We start from the raw sequence: 25,380 nt of genomic DNA, 5'->3' as shown, positions 1-25,380 counted from the left end.
TCTAAACAAGTTTAGTGCTGGAAAGTTAATAGGGAAAAAAGATTTTGCGCCGATTTGCGTCACTTTTGTGATTTACACACAGCGCAAAATCTTAGTAAATCTCCTCCCTAAAGTCTTAACATTTTGTGATTTTCAGCGTATTTTCTTAACCTGAAGACAGTTGTAAATCTATACTGTCTGGGGGGTGTGTCTTTGCAGGGTGGGAGCATGGAAGGGATTACCTAACTAACTTCGATATGACTGCAGGTAAAGGATTATACACAGTGGAAATTGTTTCTTTGCGGATAAAAAAAATAATAGAATACAGGAAAAATGAGCTCTTCTGCCAGCCCCTATGGCCAAGGAGTAATTCGCCAAGCCTTGTGGCAGCGAGAAACATGTAAGCTCGGAAAACTATTTAACACAAGGTGACAGAGATTTACATTTCCACTTTTAGATTTAAATTTGTTTTCGTGAACCAGGTCGTGGGTGCTATGGTTATTTTTAAGTGGGTTATAAAATTGTTGTCTCCAAACTTCAACAGTAAAAGTTTTGCACCTGCTGCACTTCAATCCATGGTTTTTTCTCACGTCTATTCCTCCATTTATTTACCTATAAGAGTTGACACCTGTGTAAAGGGGAACATTGTTCACTAACACAGTGGATAAAACGGGTCCAGGTCGATACTCAATATATTACGATAGGACGCTGGAAATACGTGCAAAACCTGCCTATAGCAATACTACAACTCTGTGGTAAAAGTACTTTCCCTTTTTTTTTTTTAACACTTTATTTATACTACTTTCCCCAGTCATTTTTGCCGCAATATACCACAATACTCGAATGAGATTGAAAGTGTTGATTTCTTGCACTACCTGAGCTCCTTCAGACTACAGCACTTCAAGAAATGGGTAGGCCAAGAGTGAGGCAGAAACTCAGGGCCATATTTTTGAAAAGTGGCGCATTGCTGGAGGAACTACAGTTGCAACACTTTTCATTGCGCCATCCTTGCGACACCATGGATTTGTCATATTCACACTACGGCGCTCCATGTCATAAGGATTGAACAGATACGTCAGGAATCCTGACTTATCTTGTGGCGCAGTATTGACGCATTGCTGGAGTGGGTCGGAAAACTGACGCAACTCAGCAATGTATCATTACACATGGGCGAGTCCCATGTGAAAGGCCCTGCGTCACTCCTTAAGCATACTTGAAGCAGGTGTAAGGCTTGTAATGCAGTCAAATGGTAGGAGTGGCACAGTGAAATCTTATAGATTTCTCTGCGCCACTTCTACAAGGCGTTTTTACGTGGGAACGCCCAACCTGCGTACATTATACCTGATGCAGGTATAATGTAGCACAGGGCTTTACAAAGTGACGCATCTGCCTAGATGCGTCACTTTGTAAATAGGGCGCAGTGTGGTGCTTTGTTTATGCTGCCGCAACGTCACAAAAAAAGTGACGCAGCGGCAGTGCAATCCCTCACAAAAAAGGGCCTCAATGCATGTACAAGACACATCTTCTAAGCCATGACACCATATTTGTTTCAGTTGGTGCGGAGGTGAAGCCCAACCAAAAGGGGAGCAACATCCAATGTATGACCCCACGTGTTGTTTTCACACCCTATCAAGACTGGATTCTGTCTTCCATGGAAGATGAACTACCCATAATATTATACCTAACTCAGCTGCATTCAAAAATTGGACAAATGCCATCACCTTTTGGTATGGATGACTAAACTGTTGTGGGGAAAAACGTGGATGATGATGATGTAGGTTTCTCTGCATCTGGCTGCACCCTTTCCTTCCTGCACCTCCCCTATGCTTTATTTTTAAAAGATTTGTGGAATACGAGTGTACTTCACAGCTGCTGCACTCTTTTTCTTGATCTGTAACCTAGTGGTTCAGCCCATTTTTGGAGAGAACTGCGGAGTTGTTCAACATCAGCACAAGACTCTGCAGTGGCACTGCAGTTCGGCTTCCAACCATCTGTGGCCTGTTTCTAAACATGACTTTAGTAAAGCCCACACCTTCTTTAGAGGAGACTCTGTGGGCATCTTCGCTTTTCATGGTAAGGCCACTGCTTTCAAAACATGCATTCTAGAAGCTCAGAAAACTACTGTGTGTCAGAAAGCAGACATATTGGAGTCACCCAGTAACATGTTTGCGTGGCAAAGGCATTTTGAGCCAGGTGCAAGGCAACACGACTAGTTGCAGAGCATTTTCCAGGCTATCCGGGGGGGGGGGGGGGCAGTTTCAGCAGCCATCTGCCAAGACTAGTTTTTAATTGGAAGAAATAGTTATTTTGGAAATGTAGAACTGGGCAAGTTGCTCACCCCTGATATAATCGGTTTAGTATCAGAAAGGGACCTAGACTCCAAAACCAGACCACAAATACTTTGGACTTGTCTGAATCGGATCCAATTCTATACAATAGTTTACACAATAGTAAATCAAGCCGTGGTCCTCCTTGAGTGACCAACATTTCAGATTATGAGCCATGCAAACGTAAAGATCACATACCACCAATTTCAGTCGTTTTTTATTAATAGTGGGGCTTAGTCAAATACCTTCAAAATGCTCCCTACCCCTACTCAGAGAAAATTAAAACAGCACACAGAAGATGGGGACTTTTTAAACAAAGAATATGACTCATTAAAAATGGAGGGGGGATTAGATAAATGGTTCTGCATATGCTGGCACCTTCATCTGTATAGTTCCTTTTCCTTCATGTGCAGTTTTGTTCGGTCAATTGAATACTCATTAACTGGCTCTTCACTATTAACTGTGATCTACAGTACTCTAAATTGGAGACCTCAAAATCTTCAACCCCTCCAATTGAGCCTTCATTTTTTATCCTCGGCTCCCCTTTTCTCCAAAGTGATTGAGGAAGGACAGAGACCCACGGTGATATTGAGAAGGAAATCTAGGTGAACAACCTCAGGGTAACTCTAGGCTCCTCTTACTGAAATCCACATTTTGCAAATATGTACGATTATTTGCAGGTTGGGAGTGCATTTCTGATAGGAGGCACAGGCCCAAACCTCTGCTGCCAGTCATCAATTCATGGCTACTGGAAAAATTTAGCTTTTTTGTTGAGATTGTTAGCTCTCTCAGACAGGAGAGTCACATCTATAGTATTTACCACTCTTTCAGAGCATAGTCACAACTCTGTTGATTACCGCTCTCTCAAAGAAGAGAGATGGACCATTATTTAACTTTACTCCCAGAGGATACATTAGCCCAAAAAGAGGATTAAAAAATTCAAAGCTGGATCCCAAATGAATGAAGCCTAGTACACGTTCTTAACCACATCATTCCAAGATTTTGTCATGCCACATCCAATACAAACGTGAGTTCCCCCCCAATTAGGGTCCAGGGTCTTTTTCATGGTGATTCTTGTCTTCAAAATGAAAGGCTGTGGCATGCAGCAGGGCTACACTTCAGTTTTTAACATCTCTTTCTGAGACGACATTTACTCTTCCTGTTCCTCCATATCCACTGCCTCGGGCATGTAGGATAGCCACACTGCATAGTTTCTTGTCACTCCTCTGACGAGGGTTCAAATTTCAGATATTTATAATTAACTGTCTGTGCAACTGAGTAAGATTTCTGTCAAACTCTAATGGTTCTGTTTCAGAAGTGAGTTAATGTAATTTTTCATTAGAGCAAATTTTATATAACTGCTGTCCAATAGCATAGAAAATACTTTAAAACAACTATAGGTCATGTATGATTTTCCAGTTTGTGTTTATGTACGAAAATCTATTTTAATTAAAAAAAACCTTCTCCTTCCACATTCTCATCTAATTACAAAGAGATATTAATAGTTTGATCCGATGTATCCCTTTAAAATAGGCGGAAGTATCAGTTGATAAATTCCTAATGAATATCCACTATGTTGTCCCCAAGCTAGTGCTGTACCAAAATGGTGGATAATGTCATTCTAGAATATCAAGCCTTGGACAGACCAAAGTTGGCATGTGGTACACTGAAGGGTAGATGGGGTGCTATAGCATGGGCACTTGAGGGTCTTCTGACCTCATGTTCCTATAATATTTATTTTTTAACTTTTATTGGTATGTGGGATTAGTGCATAATCAAAATTCTGATATGAGCAGCAAAGAGCCATAGTCCTTGATTAAACCAAATGATCTGACTGGTCCTAAGGAGGGTCTTGAACCCGGGTCAAGGTGAGTGGCACATCTGCAGTTGGAACTATCAACATCTCTTGTTCCAAAGAATACTCCCCACAAGGTGAGGAAGTTGGAGAGGAAAGGGATTTGGATCTTGCCCAAGATCACTGCAGAGCTTAATGGTCATAATGGGCCTGCGCCATGACCAGCTTGACCTCAAGCTCCTTGATTGCCTTTGGGTGTATGCTGAGGAAGGAGCTCATGACCTCATGTCAAGCCCAGACACCACAAGGACATGTCATGGGAGTCTTTAGTGGACATCTGCCCATAACAATCTCTATAGGGATCCACACTGAAAATTGATGGAGAGATATCCTTAACCACTCCACAAAATGTTTGTCATGAAAATCACGACGAAAACTCTCATTAGGAGAAAAGGGAGACTTCCACCCAACATGGGACTGCCCTCTATGCACCCTAGTGACCACCAGACCTCATTTTCAAATCTCCTTGCATATTAGGATGGTATACAAAATCAGACCTGAGTAAAGCTCACGGAAGAATCATACAAAAGTGGCTAAATGATTACCTAAGTCCAGAATTAGTTTATGTGATTAAAATCTGCTTTTATATCCTTTAGCCCACTTCTTTCTCATATAAGGATAGATTCCCAAACAATATAACATAACTAGTAGGTAGTTGCTATCATGATTGCATTTGTTTCAGTCAAAGATGATATTCTGCCTGGAAATTGGCGACTTCTGATGTGCTGTTCCACAGTGAGGTAGGTATACCCCAGTGCGGCAGTAGGTTGGCTTGCATGATTTCGCTGGCGTCGTCCGCACCGAAAGTGACGTTCACGTCACGTCACCTATATAGGCTCCACCTCAGCGCTCCGATGTCGGTTACTTTTCACAACTTTCCACGCCAGAAACTCAGAGCAATGAAGTGTACTGAAATTTGGGTGTTAAGAAACTAGGGTCCTGAAAGGGAACAGCCCTGACCCTAGAAACGTGTCCGCATTGCGGGGAGGATGGGTTGGTCGGTAAGGAATCTGTGGCTAGATCATGTCTCTACCAGATAAGACATTACCGGAGGTGTTAACTTGTCCATCTGATAGAGCCATCTTGCTGCAGATTCTTTACTTTTGAATACATACCCAAGCAATACAATCCCCGAAGGAGGGACCGCAAACAATTTTCACACTAAGAAGTCCTGCGGGACGGAGCGGCCAAAAAGACTTAACTGTCTAGGCAGTAATGCTTGGTAAACGTGTGCAGGGATGGCCACTTTGCAGCCTGACTGCTGTCAAGGACAAACTACACATTACAGTGCTTTGGTAGCAGCCTTTGCTCTGGTGGAATGAGCCCTTAAGCCTTCAGGGGGCTGTTTCTTTTCCAGCTTGTGTCAAATCGTGACGCAGAGGATGAACTATCGTGAGATGAACCGTTTCTGCACTTCCCGACCTTTCTTCAGTCCAACGTACCCTATGAAGAGTTGATCATCCGCCCAGAACTCTTTTGTGTGGTCAAGGTAGCACGGCAATGCTGTTTTTGGATCCATACCGTGGCATCGCTCCTCTTCTTTAGAGGGATGCAGAGGAGTGTAGTAAGTCGACAAGGTGACATTGTCCCACATGGAATGGAGTTACCACTTTTGAATGGAAAGAGGCCCTAGTGTGAATCACCAATTTGTCAGGAAATATTGCAGGAACGAGGGCTTGGACAATAAAGCCAGCAGCTTGCTCACCCTCCTGGCAGATGTAATTGCTACTAAGAAGGCTGTTTTGATGGTGAGCAGCCAGAAGGGGCAACTATGCAGGGGCTCGAAACGAGAAAACATGAGGAACGTGAGAACCAAATTAAGGTGCCACTGAGGCATAATGAAAGGGGCAGATGGGAACATATGTACAAGACCTTTCAGGAATCTATGTACAATGGGTGATTTAAATAAGGAGAGTTATTCCGGAAGCCTCAGGAATGCAGACAAAGCCGAAAGATACCCTTTCAAGGTGCCCAAAGAAGAGCCCTGCTGGGTAAGGGCTGAAATAAAAAGCAAATTATTAGAAAGTAAAGCAATAAGAAGGTCAATGGACGTTTCTGTACAATTTATTACAAATTTCTTTGAAGGGCAGGTGTATACTGTCTTAGTGGAGGGATGCCTGGCTGCCAGAATGACATTGCAGACTTCAGGGCCAGAATGACATTGCAGACTTCAGGAGGAAGGTCGAAAGCTATCAACTGCTGCTGCTCAATCTCCATGCAAGAAGGCGCAGAGCTGACAAGTTCGGGTGGAGGACCCTGCCCTGCTGCTGTGACAGAAGATGCTCCCAAAAGGGCAGCCTGATTGGAAGATCGATTCTCATTTACAGGACCTCAAGATACCAGACTCTATGTGCCCAGTCCGGAGCCACAAGGATGACTTGTGCCCGGTCATTCCTGATCGTCTTCTGAAGAGTGATATGGCGTAAAGGCGTACAGGAGGCCTGAGATCCACTTGATGAAGCGTCTCCGAGTGAGAGCCTCCTTGGAAATTCCAGCGTGCAAAAACTGCTGACATTGCGTGCATTCTCTGCGGAGGCACACCGATGTAACCAGGGCTCTTCCAACTGCTGAAAGAGACCTTGCACCACCTCCATGTTCAGACGCCACTCGTGATCTGCTAAGCATTGATGGCTGAGTTAGTCTGCCCTGGCGTTCAGGGAACTCTCCAGGTGTTGAACTACCAGATATATGCCCTGCTGTTCAACCAAGTCCAGAGAACGCAGGGCCTCTTGACAAAGAGTGCACAATGCCACTCTGCCCTGTTTCTTGCAGTACCACAAAGCAGTGTTTGTCTGTGAACACTTGAACTAGCCATCCTTTGATGGAGGGTAGAAAGGTTTTCAAAGCCAATCGGATCACTCGAAGCTCCAGCATGTTGATGTGGAGTCTGCATTCCGCCAGAGACCAGAGTGTTCCGATCTCCACCTCTCCCAGATGGCTGCCCCAACCCAGAAATGACGTATCTGTCACTACTGTGAGATCTGGTTGGGGAAGGGAGAGGGGTCTGCCACTGACCCATTTGCAGTTTTGTTAGCCACTACTGCAGGTCCCGTGCAGTTTTCTCGGAGATCTGGACCATGTCGAAGAGATTCCCCTGATGCTGCACCCACTGGAACTTCAGATCCCAATGCAGATTCCACATATGCCACCTGCCATGTGTCACTAGCAGGATATAGGAGGCCATGAAGCCCAACTACCTCAGAGTCATTCTCTCTGAAATCCAGGATAGAGGCTGAAACATCGGTATCATTGCCTGAATATCCCGAACTCGCCATTCGGAAGGATAAGCCTCAAACTGCACTATGTCCAGAATGGCTCAGATGAAATGGAGCGTTTGAAAGGGAGTCCAGTGTGACTTCGGCACGTTGTTAGTAAACCCAGCGAATGCAGGAGGTTTGCCGTAGGTAGAAGCCAACAGCCTGGTAAATGTCCGCCTTCGGCAGCCAGTCATCAAGATAGGGGGCAGACTTGCACCACTGATCTGCGCTGATGAACTGCGATCACCACCATCATCTTCGTGAACACCAGAGGGGTGCTGGTAGGGTCAAAAGGTAGCATGGTGAACTGAAAATGCTCATGGCCTACTGTAAACCGCAGGTTGCGTCGATGGGCAGGCAGGACGGGAATGTGAAAATAGGCATCCTGCAAGTACAAAGCTACAATCCTGTCTCCAGGGTCTAGGGCAGACCGGACCTGAGATAAATGTGAGCATCTTGAATTTTTTTCTTTTTTGAGGAAGTAGTTGAGGGCACGTAAGCCTAGGATAGGGCAAAGGTCCTTGTGCTTTTTTGCGGCAATAACAACCACAGCTTACTTCTGGTGCTGGAACCCTCTCTATGCCTCCTTTGGCCACAAGAGTCATGAGTGCCGCGTGGAGTGGAGGGGAGGGATAGTCTCAATGGGGAGGGACTATCTGAAGGGCCCACTTGTCTGATGTGATGGTCTGCCAGTGGTGGAGGTGATGACTGTTCCTGCCACGAACTGGACGCTCATGGTCTGGAAAGGCGAGACTAGGAGGGTTTGGAGGTTGAAGCTGCCAGGTCGGGGTGGAGGTGGTCTGACCTGACCTCTGACCGCCCGTCCCGCGTGGTCGGAACAAACTGCACCTGTATTCGAGCTTGGGTTGCAGAACATGCACAGCTTGGTGGCTGGGGTATGATTGGTGCTGCTGAAAGTCCCTTTTATAGCAGCGACAGCAGACTAGAGACGTGCTGCGACTGATCGGCCCAAGGACTTTGCCGTAGCCCATGAGTCCTTACAGTGCTCCAGTGCCGTGTCTGCCTTGGCTCCGAAGTGACGGGTGCCATCAAAGGGCATGTCCATGAGCGAGGCTTGGATATTCTCCAAAAAGCCAGATTTTCTCAGCCAGGCGTGGCGTCTGACATCCACTGTCAATGAAATTGCTCTGCCCAGCGAGTCAGTTGTGTCTAAACTACATCGAATGGCAAACTTTGCTGCATCTCTCCCATCTGACACTGCTTGGGAAAGGATGGCCCAGACCTCCCTTTGGAACCCGTGGCAGAACTTGGCGCTACCGTTTGACACAGAATGTGGGAATAACGGCCCAATAACCATGCGGTGTTCAACAACCGCAATGCAAGGCTGGTGAAAGGAAAAAAAATTCTTGCCCCAACTTTCCAACTTCTTGGATTCCTCATCCGGAGGAGCGGAAGGGAGGCGCCATGGGACGTAGATGCCTGGACTTCAAAGCTCTCTGGGGTGGGTAGTGAGGAAATTTGGGTCACCCGGAACAGGGCAGTGAGTGCGGGCAATCATCCTATTCATAGGAGCCACTGTGCTGGGCTTGGACCTAGTAGGACATCCGCCTGGGCTTCAATAAAGGGAAGCAGGGGTTCCGAGGAGGAAAGTCCTGTTTGTAGAACCGCCATCAAGATGTTGGTCTTGACCACCACTGAAGGAACCTTAGGGCCAAGGACCTCAGCCAACCTGTGCCCCACCATAGCATAAGTCGCTCTCTCCTCTGTAGTCACAGAAGAGGGAGAAATCATGCTAGTATCTGGAGAAGTATTCAGTCCACTGGCCTTGCCCAAATCCTCTTACCAGTCCATTTCATTATTAGGCTGGTCTTCTGAAGGGTCCCGTGACCCCTCTCAATCTTCTCCCACTCCTAGCCCCTCAGGAAATGAACTAGGACCTGGAGGGCATGTCGGCGCAAAATCAACGTCTGTCAAAGTGGTACCAGCTCCGGGTCGTCAGTAAACAGAGTGGGGCTGATGTCATCGGTGGGCTTTGGGAGCATTGTGCCGGCGCCAGGGAAGGCTGCAATGGCACAACCGGTGGCAGTCCAGATCCATTCCCAGATCAATAGGGGGCCAGAAAGCACGCCAATGGGGTCCGGCTGACCAAAAATGAGGTGCATGGCCTCATAAAAATCTTTAAGTTGGGCGGGGATCATTCCGGCTCCCAGAAAATAGGAGCGGCGCGGAGCGGACCAAGGTGCAGGTTCCCGAAAACTAGTCCTTGAACGCTGAGGCTCCCCTGTCGCATCAGTGGACAGACGGGGAGAAGTCAAAGCACTCTTCGACTTCTTGTGTTTTTTGTGCCTCTTACCTGAATGTCTTGACGATTTCCAGTGGGACGAAGAGCACTTGGGACTCCTGGAGCGGTGCCGGGACCTTTCTCTTAACCGGCGTGCAGGGGTATGGCTCGAAGAAACATCTTCCAGATCCAGTCTGACTCCTGGGAATTTCAAAGGTAAGGAATCTGCGGCTAGATGTATCTATTAGATACACTGTCTAGTGGGCACCAGTATGAACGACTGTGATATCATTACCTATTTGAAGCAGACCAAACTTTCTGACAAAGAAGAACTTTCTTATGCAAGACATCTTTCTTCTCTTTTGTTAAATCTTAACAAGATGATGGCCGCTTGAAAACACGGTTCTTGCAACATTAAACTTCCCAGCAGTACCCATGTTGAAACCTTTACTCACCTTACCACTCGTGTCTAACGCATAAATATTTCACTTTCTAGGAAAGGAAATTGTATTTTCTTTCTTAGATAATTCTTGAGCTCTCTTTGATGCATGCTTGTGGTTTGAGATACACTGCCTGCGAATGCCCTCCTAGCAGCTGCATCTCGGAAGACCACATGCAGTGGGACTACACATTAGGGAACCACAAACTCCACTTGATGGCAGGCCAATCTGCAGACAACACAACGTTGTGATATTGCAGCAAAGAGTAGCTAGACCTGGTGACAAATCCACTGGATAACACCACATGCTGAGCGCTTAGTGCCACAGTGCCTAGATCTCTCAATTGCTGCAAGCCTTAGGCTACTAGAACAGGAAAGCTGTTCCCCTGCTTTGTATTTGTTCCAAATTGCCCCCACATTCAACTGAGGATCGCCATTAATGACGGTCTGAACCTCCGGAGCAGGGAGCACATTGGTAGCTCTGGAAAAAACAGGGTGGTGGATCTTAATTATGGCAGTTATTTAAGCGGCCGCAATCCTGGAGTCCGTGTATCACCGTCCACCATTAAAAGCAACTGATGGCAGATAACTGGGTTAGCCCTTTAGGTCACTAAGTAGATAAGAGCGATGTGGGCTTCTAGTAAGAATGCTGCCTTAGTTGGCAATAGGGAGCATCTCCCAAGATAGGAGCCAGAATCACATCCCCATTGTGACCACTTACATCTCAGCCCCCTTGTCTCTTGCCCTTCATTGCCGGAAGTGAGCGAGGCATCTGAGCTCCACCCCCTGGGCTTTGGCACAGCAAGCTGAGGTATCTCTTAGGGTATAACAGAAACAACGGCTCTCATTCTAAGGCTATTGCATCTTGGGTCTAGATAAACTCCACGGATCTGTGTAGCTCTATACTGCCTCCCAACTGTTGTTCTTCAGACAAACCAAATGCAGCAGCTGCTCAGATCAATTCAGAGAGAATGTCACTTGCTATGGGTGGGGCCCAGCAGAGTATAGGGAACGGTCTCAGGAGACTTTGCTTACCCTTTTCCTATGTCTCCATGTAGGCCAGCTCATTTGACAAATTACCTGCATACTAAACTCACACTTAACTGCACAGAAGATGTACGTCTTGCTGACCCCGGTCTTTCGTGGAAGCCGACAAAGTCCTACTTCACTGTTCATTTTGCAGCCGGGTTCCTCCCAGACAGGTTTTTCAGGGTGCTGAGCTGTGGTCCTCACCCTGCACTTAGGCTCTCTGGAATTTTAACCCTTTTAGGAACAAACTCAGACGATATAATCGGAATCAGTTTATCACAGCGGCCCCACACACGGCTGAGTCAAGAAGGGAACCTGTGTAGATGGTAAAGCATATTCAATAGGAAAATGGTTTCTAGGTCCCTGTACTTGCTATTGCCTTTTATCAAACGTAGGTAGGGATAGGAGACGTTTTATACTGCTTGTGTGATTAAGCAGTAGTTTTCTGCACCTCGATTATTTTGTGATTTTGTTCACTTGTGGAATTCCAGGAGCGTGCAAAAACAGAGCCAAGTAATGGCTTCCAGCAGTATATTTAATAAAGCCGTGCCATTACAGAAATCCTGTTGATGCACAAATATATATTTTTCTTGCACGTAGAATAAATGCCCTTGTAATTGTCAGTAAAACCTCAAGGACGAATGTGAATTCTATTCTGAGTTACCAAGAGCTTCGTTCTCTTTAGAGGGCGAGTGTGTCAGTCTCAAATAACGTTGCAGACCTTCACCAGGACAATGTATTTATAATCCGTTTTTACATTTATGGGCAACTCAATATGTCTTTACATCGAGCTTGCCACCCCAGTATCATTGAACTGCTAACGCAAAAATGGACTTAGTGGTGAACAGTGACAACAGAGTTGTGTTCCCGCTGAGGATAATGCTATAGATTTTAGGGTTCTAGTGCAGCCAGACATTTTTGACCAGTGATGATACGCAGAACAACCTGTCCTTCATTATCTTAATGACCCATAGCTGGCAAGAATCTCGATTGTACAGTTTATTTCCTTTCGCTTTGTTTGCCTTGCATACTTTTAGGACATTTCCTAAAAACATCACCTGGTTATCTAATGGTGAACAATAAAAGACACAAATATTTAAAAAGGACTACCACGCAGTTTGATCAGCCACTTTGCATACCGACTACATGGATAAATACCTTGCTTGGATTCCACTGTATACATACTGCTTTGAGACAGCTACTGAGCCACTGTCCTTACAGCTATACATTTGTATGGGAGGAGTGTTTGATCCAAAATAAAAGCTTTATTTTTAGAACATGTGCTTACAGTTCCCAATAAAAAAACAAGCATTGGCATAGCCAAACTAAATACTTATAAGGTCATAAAGCGAGACCTATTGGCTATGCCAAGCGGTGCGAAAGTAATCGCGATCAAACATCAAAGCGGCCGTGCGGTCGTGAAAGTGAAAGTACTCGCGTCAAGCCCAGCACGCACGGCCGCGCACATGCACTGTAGGTCTAGGCTGGCCTGGTAGCACTTTTTGGAGCCCTCTCAAAAAGTCTCGCCAGACCAGTGCATGCGCTGGTTCAGGCGAGACCTAAAGAAGCACTGGCAATGCCAATAGGTCTGGCGTTAAACTATATTGTACGATAATGTGAAAGCATTACAAGTAGATATCATGGAAATGAGTATGTATTTGTGTGGATACAAAGAACTGTAGGATAATATTTGTGTAGGTTTAAAGGTCAGGTGCCAGTTGCACTGTCCAGCCAGACCTAAAAACCCATGTAGGTTAATGACTGCCCTCCCTCCATCTGTGCCAGAAAAAAGCACCATCAATTGTCTAGTTACCCAAGACAATTTTTTAGCATTACAACGCATGTGTGTACGCCCCTAAAGGTTCAACCTCAGGCAGCGCTGTGGCGAGCAACCACTTTTTTGTGGAAGCACGCAACTTCTGCCCAATCCAAAAAATGGACTCCTGGCGGAACCAAAGCCCCTATCCTGGGGCTGTATATGAATATGTTGCACTATCCCTGTTTGCACCATGCTGCACCATGCTGCACCTTTCAAAGGGTGTGCCAGGCACACCTAGGGACAGTGCACTGTATTACAAAGAATGTGCTGCCCCCAGGGCAACCGCAAACTGAAGCTGCACGAGGGCAGCGCATTCAAGTGAAGAACAAGTTACTTACCTTCGGTAACGATGTATCTGTAAGAAACATTAGTTAGTTAGATTCCTCACCTTAGAATATCCCCAGGCGTCAGACTGGATCCGGAAGATTTTTTCTTCAGCAATACCCCTTGCGCGTCGCTAGGCGTCGTCTGCGGCTCCGCGTCCGTCGTCGGCGTCGTGCGCCGGGATGACGTCGGAGTACTTAGACGCCGCCCTCGCGCGCTGACGTCAGTTCTTGTACATAGCTTTCCGCGCCAGGAACGCAGAGCCATGCAAGAGACCGACACTGGTGCCAAAAATAAAATCTAGGGGCCTGAAAAGGATAACCTTAACCCTAGATGTCAGTTCGCAGAACGGGGAGGATGGGTGGGTCGGTGAGGAATCTAACTTACTAATGTTTCTTACAGATGCATCGTTACCGAAGGTAAGTAACTTGTTCATCTTAAAGAAACACGTTAGTTAGATTCCTCACCTTAGAATAGATACCCAAGCAATACCAACCCCGGTGGTGGGTCTGTGAACCAAGATCACACCAGAAAGTCCTGGAGGACAGAACGGCCAAAGAAGCCATCCCTCCGGACTTGGCTGTCAAGGCAATAATGCCTGGCAAACGTGTGGAGCGAAGCCCACGTAGCCGCCTGACAGATGTCCTGCTAAGGGACTCCCCGTCCCAAAGCAGTAGTAGCCGCTGTGGCCCGAGTAGAATGGGCGCGCAGCCCAACAGGAGGGTCCTTTTTTGCCAAAGAATAACACATTTTGATGCACAAAACGACCCACCGAGAGATGGTCCGTTTGTGCACAGCTTTCCCCTTCTTAGCACCCACGTTTCCAATGAAAAGTTGGTCATCCACCCGGAACTGCTTTGTGCGGTCCAGATAAAAAGAGAGCGCACGTTTTGGGTCCAGACGGTGGAGCCTCTCTTCCTCTTTGGAAGGATGCGGAGGCGGAAAGAAGGTGGGCAAGGTGACAGATTGCCCAAGATGAAAGGGGGTCACCACTTTCGGAAGAAAGGAGGGACGAGGCCGAAGGACAACCTTGTCTGGATGAACAGATAGAAAAGGAGGCTTTGATGATAAAGCCTGGAGCTCACTCACCCGTCTAGCCGAGGTGATGGCTACCAGAAAAGCAGTCTTAAGCGTCAGCAGACGAAGAGGACAATTATGAAGAGGCTCAAAGGGAGCGCACATTAGAAATGTGAGAACAAGATTCAAGTCCCACTGAGGCATTACAAAAGGGACAGGAGGGAACGTGTGAGTAATGCCTTTTAGAAAGCGTGTAACTACCGGGGACTTGAAAAGAGAAGGCTGATCAGGAAGCCTTAAGAAGGCAGAGATGGCAGCAAGATAACCTTTCAAGGTGCCCAAGGCAGAGCCCTGCTGGGCCAAGGAAAGAAGAAAGAGGAGAAACTCAGAAAGAGGGGCGGAAAGGGGATCCACAGCCTTTGCTGTGCACCATGCCACAAATTTGTTCCACCGGCAGGCGTATACCGTCTTTGTGGAGGGACGCCTGGCTGCCAGAATGATATCACAGACTTCAGGCGGCAAGTCAAATGGCATCAACTGCCGCCGCTCAATCTCCACGCATGGAGGTGGAGGCTGGACAGGTTCGGGTGGAGGACCGTCCCCTGCTGCTGCGACAGAAGATCCTCCCGAAGGGGCAGACGTATTGGAGGATCGGTCAACATACTGAGTAGCTCGGGATACCAGTAACTTCGTGCCCAGTCCGGAGCCACCAAGATGACTTGGGCCCGGTCGCGCCTGATCTTCGTCAGCACTCTGGGCAGAAGTGGTATAGGCGGAAAGGCGTACAACAGACCGCAACTCCACTCGTGACGAAAAGCGTCGCCGAGCGAGTGCCGCCTTGGAAAGTCCAACGCGCAGAACTGCTGACATTGCGCGTTCTCTTCGGTGGCGAATAGATCTAACCAAGGCTCTCCCCACTGCTGAAAGAGACCTTGTGCCACTTCGGAGTTCAGACGCCATTCGTGATCCATCATGCACCGGCGGCTGAGTTCGTCTGCTCTGGCGTTCAGAGAGCCCGCCAGATGTTGAACCACTAGGGTGACGCCCTGGTGTTCCAGCCATGTCCAGAGGCGCAGAGCCTCCTGACAAAGGGTCCACGACCCCACCCCGCCCTGTTTGTTGCAATACCACATGGCGGTGGTGTTGTCCGTGAACACCTGCACGACACTTCCCCTGACAGAGGGAAGGAAGGCTTTCAGTGCAAGTCGGATCGCTCTCAACTCCAACAGGTTGATGTGGAGACGAGACTCCGCCAAACCAGAGACCTCTGATCTCCGCCTCTCCCATATGGCCACCCCATCCCAGGAGGGACGCATCCCTCACTACGACATGCTCCGGTTGGGGAAGGGAGAGGCTCTTGCCCATGACCCAATCGCGGTCCGTGAGCCACCACTGCAACTGCTGTGCAGTGCCCTCCGAGATCAAGACATGGTCAGACAGGTTTCCGTGATGCTGGGCCCACTGAAACTTCAGGTCCCACTGCAGAGCCCGCATGCGCCGCCTGGCGTGATGCACTAGTAGGATGCAGGAGGCCATCAGCCCCAGAAGCCGCAACACAAGCCTGACCGAAACCCAGGATAGAGGCCGAAAGATGGGAATCAGGGCCTGAATATCCCGGACCCGCTGTTACGGCGGATAGACCCGGAACTGCGCCGAATCGAGAACCGCTCCGATGAAGAGGAGCTTCTGAGAGGGACTCAGGTGGGACTTCGGCACGTTGATGGAAAACCCCAGCAAATGCAGGAGATCCGCTGTAGTCTGGAGGTGGGAGACGACTGCCTGGGGCGAGCCCGCCTTTAACAACCAGTCGTCGAGATAGGGGAAGACTGGAACCCCTGATCTGTGCAGATGAGCTGCGACCACCGCCATCACTTTCGTGAACACCCGAGGGGCACTGGTGAGGCCGAAGGGGAGCACGGTGAACTGAAAATGCTCCTGGCCCACCGTGAACCGCAGGTAACGCCGGTGGGCCGGCAGGACGGGGATGTGGAAATATGCGTCCTGCAAGTCCAACGCTACCATCCAGTCTCCAGGGTCGAGGGCAGCTAGAACCTGAGCCAAAGTCAACATCATGAACCGTTCCTTCCGGAGGAAGGCATTGACGTCCCTGAGGTCCAAGATAGGGCGTAGGCCCCCTTTGCCCTTCTTGGGAACCATAAAATAGTGGGAATAACAACCACGACCTACTTCTGGGCTCGGAACGCGCTCGACGGCCTCTTTGGCCAAGAGGGCCGAAACTTCCTCTCGCAGAAGATTCAAATGATCCTCCGAGATACGGTGGTGCTGCAGTGGCATGGCTGGAGGGGTCGTCTCGAAGGGGAGGGAGTAGCCCCTTCGGACGATTTGCAGCACCCACCTGTCCGAAGTGATGGTATGCCAGTGGAGCAGGTGATGGCGAACTCTGCCGCCCACTGGCGAGGAATGGGCCGAAAAGCTCGGACTAGGAAGGCTTGGAGGCGGATGCTGCCGGGGTGGATGTGGGCTGACCGCGTCGGCCTCCAGAACCGCCTCGGCGGAAACCACGTCCGCGACCGCGCGCAGGTTGGGTCTGCGGCTGGTGGCTAGGCGGACGTGAGGAGGCGCCCCTTCCTTGGCCACGAAAGGGGCGAAAAGCGGAAGTTTGCGATCGCGGGGCCGAGAGGCCCAAGGACTTGGCCGTAGCCCGGGAGTCCTTAAAGCGATTCAGCGCACTGTCCGCTTTCTCACCAAAAAGGCGAGTGCCATCAAAGGGCATGTCCATGAGAGTGCTCTGGACATCCCCCGAAAAAGACGTGGACCGCAGCCAGGCGTGAAGTCTAAGCGCCACCGTGGTAGAAATTGCCCTACCCAGCGAGTCCGTCGTGTCAAGCCCACATCGGATTGCATGTCGTGCTGCATCCCTCCCATCGGCCAGAGCCTGGGTAAGTCGTGTTTGGGCCTCCTCCGAGCACAGGGGCAGCACGTCCTCCACCGTATCCCACAGAGAGTGGGAATAACGGTCCAAAAGACAAGCGGTGTTTAAAGACCACAGACCCAAACTAAGGGAGGAGAACAGCTTTTTGCCAAACTGTTCCAGTCTCTTGGAATCCCGGTCCGGCGGGGCGGTCGGGAAGGAGGATTGGGAGGTAGAAGCCTGGATAACCAGGCTCTCGGGGGTGGGGTGTTGGGACAGAAAACTGGGGTCGCCCGGAGCAGGGCGGTGGCGCCTGGCAACGTTCCTGTCCACAGGAGAAACTGTGGAGGGCTTGGACCAGGTGCCCTGCAGAATGTCAATGAGGGCCTCATTGAATTGCAGCAGAGGCTCAGTGGAGCTTGCTGCAGACTGAAGCACCTCGGTGAGGACGTTAGTCCTCACGGCCACGGCAGGCAGCTCGAGCCCAAGGGCTGCGGCCACCTTGCGCAGCACCACAGAGAAAGCAGCACCCTCCTCCGAAGCCACAGTCGGAGGAGAGATGAATCCAGTGTCTGGTGAGGTATCCAGACCACTGGCCTCCCCCAGTTCATCTGCCCAGTCCTGTGACAGCTGAGCCTGAACGGCCATAGGATCCTCGGACCCCTCCCATTCGCCCCCGTCACCTGATTCCTGGTAAACAGGAGGAAGGATCGGAGCCGGATGATAGACATAATGTGTCTCGAACGGCGCCGTACGCGGCGTCCATCGACGCCGCAGCGGCGCCGGATCCGGAGCGGGGCTGAACTGGGGCTCGACGCCGAGTGGAGCCGGCGCCGGAGGTGGAACCGGTGTCGACGCCAGCGGAGGAGGCGTGACGAGGTCAACCGGCGTCGATGGGGATGAGTCCCTCGGGGACCTGCAGCGTCAGGGCCGGTGCCGGGGCCGGGGCCGGAGCCGCCGGCATGCAAGGTTGCCCAGTCGGGTCCGCGGGGCCCGAAGGCGCGCCAGCGGAGCCAGGCTCCTCATGGCCGAGAGGAAGGCACTGACTTCCGCCGGCGTCGCGTCAGTCCCAGGGACCGGCGGGTATGGGGACTTGCGCGGCGCCTGCGGCACTGCTGGAGCCGCGGGGGTGGAACCACCCTGACCCTCGGCTGAGTCGCGCGACCGGCGAGGGGAGTCCGAAGAGCGGGGTCGCCTCTTGGACTTCTTGGAGTGCTTCGACTTACCCGAAGACTTGGAGCCAGACGAGCGATGATGACGTCGGCTGCGGCTCCGCGACCGATCCTTGGACCTCCTCCTGGACCGGGATCGAGAGGGGCGCGGAGCCGAGTGGCGAATCTCGAGGAGCTTACAGGACCGCTCCCGTCTAGCCTTCGAGGTCAGGGCCTTGCAGTCCGAACACGACTCCGCGTCGTGGTCGAGGCCCAAACAGTAAAGGCACCGGCGGTGATAATCCGTAACCGACATCAAGCGGTTACAGTGAGTACAGGCTTTGAAACCAGGCATCCTACCGGCACCGGAGTCGAGACAAGATCAAAAAGGATCAAAAAACTTAGTCAAAAAAGACTAAAAGGGGTAGCTCTCCCGGATCTGCGCTTACTGGCGCGGAAAAAAAGAAGAACTGACGTCAGCGCGCGAGGGCGGCGTCTAAGTACTCCGACGACGTCATCCCGGCGCACGACGCCGACGACGGACGCGGAGCCGCAGACGACGCCTAGCGACGCGCAAGGGGTATTGCTGACGAAAAAATCTTCCGGATCCAGTCTGACGCCTGGGGATATTCTAAGGTGAGGAATCTAACTAACGTGTTTCTTTCAGATATACAGAGCAGCTGCGTAAAAGCTGCTCAGGGGTTCCCAGTGCAGGCAGCAACCTGCCTGTACATTCAAGAGAAGAGAGCTCCCCATGCAGGAGGGTGCAGTAAGTGTATTCACCCACCTGCAAGTGGATGTCTGGGGGAGGGGGTCCATTCGACCCTCTTTCTCCTCTCCAGTGGGCTGCCTTTAAGAGGTGCACTAACAGTGTGCCCGTTTTCTGTAGCACACTTTCAGTGCCCCCTCCTAAAGGAATGTTTTTCTCTGTGCCTGTGTCCATAATAGGTAGGAGAGACTGTGTTTTGCAGAGCTAGTCCAAACAAGCTCCAAAAAGGTATCAGAGTGGGTTCCTGAATCTACTGCTGAACACAAATCACAGAAATACAAAGAAAATCGCGAACAATCCTTACAAGCTTCCCTTATCCTCTTCATTTGATGTAAGAGTGTAATTCTCGATAACACAAGTACCAACGTTTCAAACCCAAGGTACTTGATTGATCATTCATTCAATGAACTACAGTTAAGATGGACCTCAATCCAAGTCCTTGCCATTTTTCATGCCCTCAAGAACTCACCAAACCTTTGTCCTGAAGAGAACCCACAAAAGAAATCTTGGGTTCGAAACGCGTAGACCAGGATCAATGGGGGAGCCCAGTTCAACGAGTATCAATATGGATGTTTAAAGAACAAGTTACTTTACCTTCGGTAACGATATATCTGTAAGAAACATAGGTTAGGTATAGATCCTTACCTTAGAATTACCTCCAGGCGTCAGGCTGGATTCGGAAAGTTTTTCGTTAGCAGTACCCCTGCGTGTTGGAAGGTGGCGTCGGTTGACTCCGCGTCCATCATCTGCGTCGTGGTCGCAGAGATGACATTGCGGTAGCAACGTAGATGCCGCCCTTGCACGCAGATGTCAGTTTGGCACACGACTTTCCACGCCAGAAGTGCAAAGCCATGCAAGACACTGACCACTGGTGCACAAAACTAGGGCCATGAAAGGATGTCCTTAAACCTAGAAGTCAGTTTGCAGAACGGGGGGATGGGTGTGGCGGTAAGGAACCTATAACTAACCTATGTTTCTTACAGATATATCGTTACCGAAGTTAAGTAACTTGTTCATCTGAAAGAAATAGTTACTTATAGATTCCTTACTTTAGAATAGATGCCCCAGCAATACCAACCGCGGAGGTGGGTCTGCGAACCAAGTTCACACCAGAAAGTCCTGGAGAACAGAACGGCCAAAGCAGTCTCTTCGGACTTGGCTGTCCTGGCATTAGTGTCTCGTAAACGTGTGCAGCGACGTCCACGTAGCTGTCGGACAGATGTAATTTAGGGGGACTCCTCGTCCCAAAGCAGTAGTAGCTGCCGTCGCCCTGGTGGAATGGGCGCGCAGTCCCACTGGAGGCTCCTTCTTAGCCAAAGAATAGCAGGCTTTGATGCACAAAACGACCCACCTGGAGATGGTCCGTTTGTGCAGGGCCCGACCTTTATTAGTGCCCACATAACCCACAAAGAGTTGGTTGTCTACCCGGAATTGTTTTGTGCGATCCAAGTAAAAAAAAAAAAGCGCACGTTTTGGATCCAGACGGTGGAGCCTCTCTTCCACTTTCGAAGGATGCGGAAAGAAGGTGGGCAAAGTGATGGTTTGGCCAATGTGGAAAGAAGTAACCACCTTGGGAAGAAAGGAAGGTCTACTTCTAAGGACGACCATGTCCGGATGGACAGCCAGAAAGGGAGGCTTGGAAGAACGAGCTTGCAGCTCACTCACCCTGCACGCAGAGGTGATGGCCACCAGAAAAGCAGTTTTCAAAGTGAGAAGTCTTAGAGGACAGTTATGTAGTGGCTCAAAGGGAGCGCACATAAGATATGTCAGAACCAAGTTCAAGTCCCACTGGGGCACAGCCAAGGGAACAGGATGAAAAAGATGAGAAATGCCCTTATGAAATCTATTTACAACAGGGGACTTGAAAAGAGAAGGCTGACCAGGGAGCCGGAGGAAGGCTTAAATGACCGAAAGGTAGCCCTTAAGAGTGCCCAGAGCAGAGCCCTGCTGGCCCAAAGAGAAAAGGAACAAGAGAACCTCAGAAAGAGGGGCAGAAAGAGGATCCAAAGCCTTTGCTGTGCACCATGCCACAAATGTATTCCATCTGCAGGCGTATACCATCTTAGTGGAAGGACGCCTGGCTGCCAAGATTACATCACAGACTTCGGGAGGCAAGTCAAACAACATCAACTGCCGCCGCTCAATCTCCATGCAAGGAGGTGGAGGCTGGAGAGGTTCGGGTGGAGGACCGTTGCGACAGAAGATCCTCTTGAAAAGGCAGTCTGGTCCGGAGGATCAATGGCCATGTTGAGCAGCTCGGGATACCAGACTCTTGGTGCCCAATCCGGGGCAACAAGAATGACTTGGGCCAGGTCGCGCTTGATTTTCTTCAGCACTTTGGGCAGAAGTGGTATACGTGGAAAGGTGTATAGAAGACCGCAACTCCACTCACGACAAGAAGAATCGCCTAGCGAGTGCCGCCTTGGAAATTTCAATGCGCAGAATTGCTGACATTGCACGTTCTCTTCGGTGGCGAATAGATCTAACCAAGACTCTCCCCACTGCTGAAAGAGACCTTGCACCACCTCTGAGTGAAGACGCCATTCGTGATCCATCATGCACCTGCGGCCGATTTCATCCGCCCTGGCGTTCAGGGAACCTGCCAGGTGTTAAACCACCAGGGATATGCCCTGATGTTCAAACCATGTCCAGAGGCGGAGGGCCTCTCAACATAGGGTCCATGACCCCACCCCACCTTGTTTGTTGCAGTACCACATGGCAGTGGTGTTTTCCGTGAACACCAGCACTACTCTTCCCCAGACAGAGGGAAGGAAGGCTTTGAGTGCAAGACGATCGCCCGAAGCTCCAGAAGGTTGATGTGGAGCCTGAACTCCGCAGGAGACCAGAGGCCTCTGATCTCCTCCTCTCCCATGTGGCCACCCCATCCCAGAAGGGATGCGTCTGTCACCACTGTGTGTTCTGGTTAGGAAAGGGAGAGGGATCTGCCGTTGACCCAATCCTGGTTGGTGAACCACCACTGCAATTGTCGTGCAGTGCCCTTCGAGATCTGGACGCAATCTGACAGATTCCACTGATGCTGCGTCCACTGGAACTTCAGGTCCCACTGCAGAGCCCGCATATGCTCCCAGAACCACGACGGTGGTTCCCACGTACCCGACCGCGATGGGGCTGAACAGCTTGCGCCGGTCTGTGTCTCTGGGCGGGACGTAGTGGGGCACCCCTTCCGTAGCCATGAAAGGGGCGAAAAGCAGACTGTGCAGGGCGGGTGGTGGAGAGGCCCAAGGACCTGGCCATAGCCCAAGAGTCCTTAAAGCGCTCCAGCGCGTTGTCTGCCATATCGCCAAAAAGGCGACGGCCATCAAAGGGCATGTCCATAAGAGTGAATTGGACATCCCCGGAAAAACCAGTCGAACGCAACCAAGCGTAGCGTCGAAGGGCTACTGATGTTGAAATCGTCCTGTCAAGTGCGTCGGTGGTATCCAGCCCACAGCAGATTGTAAACTTGGCTGCGTCTCTCCCCTCTGCAACTGCATGGGAGAGTATGTCCCTGGCCTCCTCCGGGCACTGAGGCAGCACCTGCGCCACCGTATCCCACACAGAGGGGGTGTAACGGGCCAACAGACATGCAGTGTTTACCGACTGCAGTCCCAAGTTGGCGGAAGTAAACATTTTCTTCCCAAGGTGGTCCAGCTTTTTGGACTCCCTTTCCGGTGGTGCGGTAGGGAAGGCACCCTTAGAAGTGGAGGCTTGAACCACCAAGCTCTCAGGGGTGGGATGTTGGGAGAGGAAATTTGAGTCGGCCGGGGGGTGGCGTCGGGCAATCATCCTGTCTTCAGGAGCCCCTGTGTTGGGCCTGGACCAAGTACCCAAAAGAATGTCCGTGAGGGCTTCATTAAAGGGGAGCAGGAGCTCCGAAGAGCTCGCTGCCGGCTGAAGCGCCTCTGTCAGGAGGTTAGTCCTGACTGCCACCGTAGGTAGTGAGCCTCGGCTGCCCTATGCAACACCACAGCGTATGACGCTCCCTCCTCCGTAGCCACGGTAGGAGGAGACAACATGCCTAGGTCTGGGGACGTATCCAGACCACTGGCATCCCCCAGTTCCTCTCTCCAGTCAGGGTCGTACTCCAACTGGTCTGTCAAAGGGTCACAAGACCCCTCCCAGTCTTCCTCACCCTCCTCTAGCTGCCAATCTGGCTGAAAATGGCCAGGGTGGAACACAAGGACAAAAGTACCCATTGGCGCCGGATTCCGAGTCGACCGACACCAGTCCGGCTCAGTGTCCACGTCCGGGTGGAAGCTGGGGGTCCAGTCGGCTACGGACATGGTGCCGTTGGAGTTGGCACTGGTGGAGGTGTAATGAGGTCGACTTGTGCCAATACGGATTCAGGCCTGGATCCAAGGGGGCCCTGCGTTGCTGAGGCAGAAGCCGCCAGCGTCTAAGGCCTAGTGCCCCCAGCCTAGTCTGCAGGGCCCGAAGGCGCGCCGGCGGAGTCGGGCTGCCCAAAGGTGGCGTGTATCGCTTCGCAAAAGTGACGAAGCTGGGCACGGGTCGCTCTCGGACCCGGGAAGGCTGGAGTCGACCCAGAAGGCTCATGCGGAGCCGCGCGGTGGGGGGGATCCACCCGCACCTTTCTTCTTATGCTTCGACTTACCTGACCCCGAGTGCGAAGATTTAGAAGAGTGATGATGACTCTGCGAACGGTCCCTCGACCGCCCACGTGACCGGGACCTTGTGCGGCCTCGAGGAGCTTTTGGGACTTGGCAAAGGAAATATTGTGTAAAAAAAAAAAAAAAAAAAGCATGTGCACTTGCCCAAATCTAGTCCTTCTAATACCTCAAATCAAAAGATTAGGAACCATCAGTATTTTAATCTACGCACATTTCATTCTTCGAATACCTCTTGGATGGAGGGCAGCTCAATCAATATCAACTACGTTTAATTCAGTACGCTTTTGTTATCCTTCTGCATTAAGATAAAAGTGAGAAAACTTGTTCCTCAAATCAATTTGAATGATGTGTATAGCACTGCCAGTTTAGTTAATTCCACATGAATGAATAACCATACACACAAAACAGAACTTCAAACAATTAATAAAATAATTAATCTATTAACGTTTATCTTTAGGGATTTTGACACTGTCCCTTATAGTTGTTTAGGGACTCCTCCCAAAAATGTTCATTTGGGGGAGGGGACATTATTTTGCGTTGCATCACTTTTCCTTCCTACACCCACAATACATGTTTACTGAAAGACGTTTTCCTACAGTATATATCCCACACACTAGAACTGATGGCAGGTGAAAAAAATTAAATCTTGTGTGTGGAGTTCGACTTCAGCTGTGCACGTATATACTCCCGGATTTATTTTTTTTAACCGCTTTACGTACAAGTGCACACAGTACTGCACCAGGGGGGTCACTATCCCATTTCTCTATGGTGGCGCAGAAATTATGACGGGAAACAAGCCCTAAACAGGATAATGCTGGAGCAAACGTAGAGATTAGATGGGTCACTCTGCTTATCATCATCTGCAGTACATTGTCATTCACCTCTGTATTACAGTATAACCAACTGCTTCTTGCAAAACTGCGAGCAAATTTTGTAAGGCATTCGTTTCTCACACTTAATAAAACCATTAGAAAGCACACACACTCACCCCCAAACAACTACGTACAACTTTTGTATTGGGTTTTAAAAGCCTACATTCAAAAAAGTGTCCTCGTGTGGGAGGGAAACCATAACAGTGCACAGAAAAAAGCAATTCTGATCTTTTGTATGTTGGCGGATAAGCCCTGGTCAGCCATTATGCCTCATGCAACACATTGTTTTAAATCATGACAAAGAGGTGCCTTTATATGTACAGTAATTTATTTAATCCCTGCTGGGAAAGACAACAATTAAGCATTCTGCATACAATTCTCGCATTGTTGTCTTAAATAGCATCTCTGATTTTCTATTAACTAAAGCTTGTAAAATCCCTAGCTATACGGGTGGTCACGTTGTACCCTTTTGACTTTTAAATATTTATAACAGATGGCCTATAAGAAAACTAAGGCCTATAAGAAAACTAAGGCCCATATGTACTGCCACGTTTTTCCTTAGACAGAATGGGCAAAACCCTTTGATACAACAGGCCCTTGATCGCTTCAGCTGGAGTTAAAATAAGCCTCTCGCTTGGGGAAAGGTAGGAAATCAGTGTTACAGAATGTAATTGTTTTTAATTTTGAAATCCCGTCTTCTGAAACTCCCGGTGCCTATCTCGATTGAAGAAATGGAATTAACGCAAATCTCCTGCATTGGATCTGCTTTCATCCGAGTGTATCAACCTGAGGGAATTAAG

General features: G+C 49.7%; 1 protein-coding gene across 1 annotated transcript in view; it reads left to right on the top strand.

Annotated features, from left to right (window-relative positions):
- Positions 1–25,380, top strand: part of CABYR (calcium binding tyrosine phosphorylation regulated) — a 153,001-nt gene that overhangs the window by 126,984 nt on the left and 637 nt on the right. The window lies entirely within an intron of this gene.

This window comes from Triturus cristatus, chromosome 5_1, assembly GCF_964204655.1.
Source record: "Triturus cristatus chromosome 5_1, aTriCri1.1, whole genome shotgun sequence".
Classification (NCBI taxonomy): Eukaryota; Metazoa; Chordata; class Amphibia; order Caudata; family Salamandridae; genus Triturus; species Triturus cristatus.
This window is presented reverse-complemented; position numbering and strand designations above follow the sequence as displayed.